This window comes from Myxine glutinosa, chromosome 1 (assembly GCF_964187855.1).
Source record: "Myxine glutinosa chromosome 1, kmMyxGlut1.1, whole genome shotgun sequence".
In the NCBI taxonomy this organism is placed as follows: Eukaryota; Metazoa; Chordata; class Myxini; order Myxiniformes; family Myxinidae; genus Myxine; species Myxine glutinosa.
Window position 1 is genome coordinate 416,986,756 of NC_136261.1, and position 8,157 is coordinate 416,994,912.

Genomic DNA, 8,157 nt, shown 5'->3' on the forward strand with positions numbered 1-8,157 from the left:
ATAGATTAACTCGGGAGTGCACCATGGAAATAATGGGCGAAATGACGTCCTCATGACTGTTTAAAACCCCTATTCAGGTGCATTGTTGTAAAAAGTCTCATTGTGGAAGGTTTCGTTGTGATTAACCTTGGGAGCTCAAAGCAGTAAGGTCACAAACAAACAGAAAAACTCACCTGATTGTGAGTGAGGTAGATGTTGGAGGTTTACCCATTGGCATGTGGTGGCTTGTAGACGGTGGCACGTGGGTTTGTGGCGGGCATTGTATATGAGGATCTACCCTCGTTCATGATGATGTATTTTGTGTGTATATTTGAAGGTGAATGTTTTGTAAAGTTAGCTAAGTGGTCAACTTTTTTCTACAAACAACTTTTTTTTACCCTTGAGAGTGATGTTGTTAGATGAGCACCAAAATTACTTTTAAATCGATGTATTGGTTGTGTTTGTACTATTTTGGTTTTTGAATGATCAGCGCAATTGAGAGGTCACGTGACTCCTTTAGCAATTATGTTAAGGGGTTAAATGAAGAGTTCTTTTTCACATCTGAGTTACCAGTCCTGTGTCTAGCGGATGAGAGATTAGAATTAAATCAAGATGACATATATCTATCTGCACATCACCAGCTTATTTAAAACAATATCTGACATGCACATTGTTTTCAAGTGACTTTATTCGACACCATAATTGAAGTAAAACTCATGTTGTCAACATCACAATATCTGCCATGTAAATTATCTTAAAATAACTTTATTTCATCCACGTTACTGGTAGCTACAATAATTTTACATAAGCTCAAGCATTTTTTTTGTTGGTGTTGAGATTGTTTTTTTGTAGACTATGTTGGTAGTTGTTCAACCTTCTTGGGGCAAAATATAGAAATCTCTTGGCGATCTCACTCTCGAACATGCAACATGCACCTGACCATGTGAAAAGCAGGATAACTTCAGATGGAGGCCTGCAACTGTAAGGGTCTGTCCTTGTGCTTTATTTATAGAGATTGAAAAACAAACTGTTATTGGAAATTGCAATCTCTTAAACAGAAATCGATAATCTGAAGGGATCATTGGAATTATTGGTATGAATACTTCTTCACCCTTTTATTTCCCTGTTGTTATTGTGACCTTTAAGACATGTGGCAGCATCTTCTTTATTACCAATCTTTTCCCATTGCATCATCTTGGTGCATCGAGATTTTTCAATGGAATGATTGGAATACCAACTTTCAAGAATAAAATATGGTGTGGCATTCCTGGTGGTAAGGAGGAGGATACAGTGGAGGAGGATACGCAGAGGAGGACAACGAAGAAGGTGAAGATCAACGAAATGCAGTTTGGATTTTTGCCAGGAAGAGGAACGACAGACATGCTCTTTATTGTGAGGCAGTTGCAGGAGAAGTACATGGAGAAGAGGAAGAAGTTGTTTTCTTGGGTTTGTTGATCTGGTGAAAGCATTCCATTGGGTTCCACACGAAGTATTGACATGGGCATTGACGAAGTTAGGAGTGGAGGAATGGTTGATCAGAGTAGTGATGGCAATGTACAAAAGAGCATGCACAGCTGTAAGGACGAAGGACGGGAACAGTGGTGAGTTTGAGGTGAAGGTGGGAGTGCATCAGGGGTCGGTACTAAGTCCACTACTATTTGTAGCTGTGATGGAGGTGCTAGCTCAGAACGTAAAGGAGGGTTTACCATGGGAGTTGTTGTATGCAGATGATCTGGTGTTGATTGCGGAAAGTATGGATGGACTAAAGGAAAAGATGAACAAGTGGAAGGAATGTATGGAGACAAAAGGTCTGGACATGAATATCGGAAAGACGAAGGTGATGGCAAGTGGTAAACCATGTGGTGAGGTGGAAAGAACTGGGAAGTGGCCATGTGCTGTGTGCAGGAAGGGTGTCGGAGTGAATTCCATTCAATGTACAATGTGCGCTGAGTGGGTCCATCAAAAATGCAGTGGTCTGAGAGGGTCATTAACCAGTGTGGCAGCCATATTCAAATGTAAGGTGTGCACAGAGGGAGCTGCAGATGGAGGAAATGTTGAGTTGGATCTTGGAGATGGCATGAAGCTGGAAGGTGTGAAAACATTTTGTTACCTCGGAGACATGCTGGATGGAGAAGTGGATCAGACTCGGCAATGGTTGCGAGAGTGAGATGTGCATGGAAGAAGTTTCGGGAACTGATTGGCGTGCTGATGAGGAGGGGAGTGTCGTTGAAGCTGAAGGGAAAGGTGTATGCTGCATGTGTGAGAAGTGTTATGATTTATGGGAACGAGACATTGGTAATGAACGTAGAGCACAACGAAGGCTGGAAAGGGTGGAAATGCGAATGGTTCGGTGGATGTGCAGAGTATCGTTGAGAGAGAGGAAGACAAATGATGAATTGTGAAAGATGATGGGAATAGAGCCTGTGATTGATGCTGTGAAGAGGAACAGGTTGAGAAGGTTTGGTCATGTGTTGAGGAAGGATGAAAGTGACTGGTTGAGAAGAGTGATGGAAGTGAATGTTGAAGGAAGTAGAGGATGGGGAAGACCGAGAAAGCCTTGGCTAAAAATGGTGGAAGAAGAAATGCGGGCAAGGGGGTTAACAAGGGGAGATGCAGAAAATAGGGCAAAATGGAGAAGATTGTGATGGGGACCGCAAGGCTAACCCCTGCTCTTGCAGGGAAAATGGCCTTAAAATGCATGTTGTTGTTGTTGTTGTTGTTGTATTCCTGGTGGTGTCAAAGACTTGATAAACTCCACAGGATATTGTGTGGCATCATCATCATTTGGTACAGTGTCAATTGATTTATGTGACACCTCTTTTCATGGAATTTATTTTATCAATTGTATATTTATCTTTTCTACATCAGAATTATTAGGACCTAAGATTACCCTTCCACAAAGCCAATCAATATCTTGTAATATTGCTTCGTAGTTGGGAAGACATTACTGTTAGGTTCTTCTTCATCTTTTACAATAATTCCACATCCATTTGGGATTGTAATTTGGTTGGAATTGGGAGCTAATGGAATATTGCCAGCTCCAATATCAAGGAGTAATTTGGCAAAATTGCCAACTCCCTCATTCTCTTAAAGATGAACTCTCATATTCATTGTCAATGTAAATGACACAACTTTACCCCTTGATTTTTACCGACTTGCTTGATTTTCATCTGCTTCATTTTGGTATAACGGGGCGAATTTGTCAGAAATCCCCAGAAATAATCAGTGAAGTTCCTCCCATAACATGACTACTTTCCTTTAAGTATTGGAGTGTATTATCTAATGCCTCAAGACTTTTTTTGTGTGTGTGACATAGTGCACTCGTCCAAGATGATAACATTGGATCTCTCAAGACATTGCCCTTTGCAGAGCCTTCGTCAATATTGCACGTTGGTGTCTCCTCATTTTGAGTGTTGAGTGATAGTTTGAATGTGGAATGAGCTGTCCTACCACCAGGAAAGAGGAGATGCAATTCCTGAAGATGCAACTGCCAGTGCAATATGTGCCTGTGACCTTACCTTTACTAGGATTAACGTTAAAATGAAAGTTTTATCTGTACTACCAGGTGCATCTATGAAAAACAGTCATCTTTCATTACCATCAATAACCTCCATGATTTTCCTATTCATGGCTGCTTGGCTATGCAAATGCTTTCTTTCATTCTCCTGAACAAACTGTGCAAGTTCTTCTTTGTCATAATGTATCTCCTTTAACATTTCTCTCGTTAATTCACATGTTGTTCTATGTGGTCTTTGAAATCCATAATGATTCAGATCATGTCCTCAGAAATCCATAACTTTGTCTTCAATCATGAGAGCTTCATTGAAAATTTCATTACGGTAAGTCGTTTCTAAATCATGAGATTCTCCTTGAATTCTGTGTAAGATATCCTCTGACAGGTTCTCTTCATGAAAATTCCGTAGTTGTTGGGGTTCAGTTAGGGCACACTGCGTTATGAGAATGGCAAATAAATGTAGCAGTCGTCGCGGAGAGCGACTAATCGCAGCTTTTTCTGGAGTTTGTTTCCAGTGTACATCTTCCAGTAAGCCTTGGAATGAACAGGCCTCCTTGAAGGTTCCACAAATCCTATCCTCGTGTGTCTTCAAATCCTCAAAGACTTTGGACCATGAACAGTATGAAGTAGCAGCCTCACATAGAAGACTTCACTCATATTTGGATGTATTGTGTGCACCCTTCCAAGGGCATCTTTAGTCTTTACCCCTGGATAACCTTCTGCAGGATTGCGTTGAACTCTCCTTTTCCACATTCTGCCACCAGCAGCCCAGGTAAAATATTTTGGAACCTCATTGTAAATGAGTGTCTGAGCAAAATTATCTTCTCTCCAAAGCAGGAAATAAGCTGTAAGAGTTATAATGTGGGCCTCTTGCGCTTTTTGTGCTGCAATGATGTAGATATAATAAATCCTCTGACCATTTTCTCGATGAACTTGAACTTTCTGAATGGTTGGATGATGCTCATGGATGGGAAAGCCAAAGATTCTCCAGAGTGCTTCATTGGTGCTTCCATATCGAGCATTCTGATATGCATAGGTCTCATCATAGTGGTCTTGTCCATCTCTGCCCAATGAAAATACAGCCATATCTTGACCTTTATTACATTTTTACAAACATACTTAATCGATTTAACAGAGTTGTAAAATTCTGCATTGATGTCGGCATTGCACATTCTGGAGAGATATGGATTGTATGGTATAATCCACCGATTGTCTACAACATGTTTAGCCATTAGCACCTCAATGCCACCATCAGCAACCTTTCTCCTCCGGTACAAAGGATATCCATCTCTATCCGATTGGGTTTCCAATCGAAAATCTTTAGGGTAGTTCTTGGTGCATTTTCCAGCTCTCATGCAAGGGGACTTTCTTTTAAAATGTCCACATGGTCCATGAACCATTTTGGTCAATATAATTTTATGGAGTAATGGATCTTCATCTTTATTGGGGAAGTCTGCACAAATTACAGCATCAATTTCATTGGGCCTTATCTTCTCCTGTAGCCAAATCAATATATGGGCATGTGGCAATCCTCTCTTTTGCCATTCAAATGTCATGTGGTATTTTACTTTTCCAAATACGTGTTTTTTCTTGAGCAAATCTATAAAAAGCAATGATTTTTGGTCTAAACTCTTGCTATTACATCATGACGCTCATCTGGCTTTGGATTTACCATGAGTGCTCTTTTAATCTCTGGCCACTGAGAATTGCAAGTGTATGTCATGAATAAATCAGGTTTTCCATAATTCCTCACATAACACATTGCATCTTGTATTTTTTCACTCAAGTACCTTGGTCCACCAATACAGTTAGAGGGAAGAATTACTAATTTTCCTGTTGTCGGATTTCTGGCATTTCTAAATGTATCACTTAGATTTTGGTAATCAGTTGCTCGTAACTGAGCTTGATGGGTCCGAACAAATAATAATCTTTCCGATTTAATTTTAACCCAAATATCAACTGCAAATTGGTAGAAAAGAGACGTGGATCTTCGTATTGTGTTGAATTCATGTTCTCTTTCCATTAATCTATATGAATAAAAATTCATAGCCAAAACCTTCCATGAAGTTTGAGTTCCAGTTTGTGGATTTATCTGGAAATACTGAAAGTGTTAGCCATCTTCCCCATTCCAAAACAGCAAAGTATATTGAAGTGAGTCAAAGGCTCTATGTGTTTCGTTGATTCTTTTCAGTCGGCTGTCTCTTTGCTCGATGACTATATCTCTTGTGCGATGCTCCTGACGAACCAATAATATCGCTACTTCATCTGTAATAGGAGCATTATATCTCCTTTCCTGTTGTCCAGCTGGGGTTTTATCAGCATGGATCATTATTTTAGTGATTTGAATTCATCTTTTCCATTGCAGACTTTATATTGGATACATAAGGATTATATTGGTGAAGCATATCTTGAAGAGCATGAAAAATGTTTGAATCAAGTTAGGAATTTGTAAATGTGTTCTTTGTTTGGCCTCTTCTTCTTCATTACCCATGAAATAAATTTAGTCGGTTCATCTCATAATGGTAAAAGAGAACCAATTTTATGATTAATCTGGCCTTGAATTCTAAAAGTGGGCATGTAACCATCCTCTCTGATTTGATTTGTTCCAAAAGATGTCATCTGAAAACAGCTGTTGTACTTTCTAATGTTTTTCAAGAACATTTTAGAATCTGGAGTTCTTCCCATGAGAAGAGCATTTCACAGTTCCAGCAGCTCATTCCAGCAGTTCCATTTCATGGTTCCAATAAACTTTTTGTTCTTCCACAAGCCTCGTCTTTGTATCCAAAAACAAATAATAAACAAGAAAGACGTCGTGCAGAGCACAATACTTGATAAAATCCACCCCCAAACCCTCCCCAAAAAAGTTTCCATTGAGACATCAAATTGTCCATTTCATTGAGATTAAAGTTGACAATCTTAATCATAGCTGATTGAATTTCAGATGAAAATTGATGATTTTGAAAGTTTGACCTTTAACCTTTTGACGTTAAAATAGTTGGTTTCCCAATTCAGTGAGGCACTTTGCATTTGCTCTTTAATGTTCAGGTTAATCAGATGAAAATTGATGCTTTTTTAGACAAATTGATGATTTTAGAAGTTGGACCTACAGTTGACATTTGACCGTTTAATCTTAAAAAATAGTTCATTCCCCAATTCGTTGATTCAACATGCAAATGCTGTTCAACGTTCATGGCAATCGGATGAAAATTGACTATTTTAGAAAGTTGACCTCAAGATGACCTTTGACCTAAAAAAAAATCAATGGGCTTCTCAGTTGTGACTGCACCTACAACCTGGTAAAGTTTCATGACGATAAGGTTGGAATTGTAACTTGTGGGCAATTGATATAAAAACAGACAAAGATGTAATCTGTCGTGCATAGAGTGATACATGCGAAATCCCTAAAATAGGTTTTTGTCCTTTGGCCAATGTTGACCTTTTGGCTTATGTTGACGTCAAAAATAATAGGTGGCTGAATTCATTGTCCTGATATGCAAATCTTCTTTAAACTTCAAGTGAATCGGATGAAAATTGAGGATTTTTATAAATCTGCCAAAATTGTTGACTTTTGGCCTATCCTGACGTTTTGACATCAAAATTAATAGGTTTGTTTTTCCTTATGGCCAACTCTATGATTTGGTGAGGTTTCGTAAAGATCGGTGAATTGTGCCCAAGGCCCCAAAAAATGTTAATCCACCTCTGCCTGACTGACTGACTCACTCACATATAAACACTCACTCACTCACTGTGAATCACTCACTCACTCACTCACTCACTGTGAATCACTCACTCACATATACACTCACTCACTCACTCTGAATCACTCACTCACTTACTGACTAAGTGACACACTCACTCACACAACGACTCATACTCACTGACTGACAATCACATACTCTCTGACTGTCTCACTTACACCCACTCACTCGCTCACATAATACTCATTGGCTCACACTGACTCACTCAACTCAATGACTGACTCACACAATGCACTCACTGTCTGCCTCACTGACTCGCTCACTCACTGACACACTCACTCACTGACTGACTCCCTCAATGACTGACTGACTCACTCTGACTGTCTCACACCCACTCACTCACTGACTCACTCAATTCACACTGACTGACTCACTCTCACACACACACACACACACACACACACACACACACACACACACACACACACACACACACACACACACACACACACACACACACACACACACACACACACACACACACCTTCACTCACCGACGAATAGACACTGCTCGATCGATAAATTTACCGGAATAAGGTCCAGGTGAGCTAAAAACGAGCTTGTTACCTGGTAAAAAGTAAGAAGTTTTAGGAATCCTTTTTAACATCACACGAATGCAGGTACAAGTGGGCATCCTGGGGAGTGACATATTATTTTATATCAATAAATTATAAAAAAACAGGGAATATCAATTAATTATTTTATTTATAAAAGGGGGAAATATCAATTCATTATCTCAGCATGTCTCGGCCACGTCAAATTGAGTGCGACGTCACATAATGTTGGATATGATTTTACATTGATCATTTCACAGTGAATCACTAGATTATTGGATTCGATGAAATTTGTGTTAAAATGCAAATATACAATGTATTATACAAATGTACAATGCAAGTACACACGTCA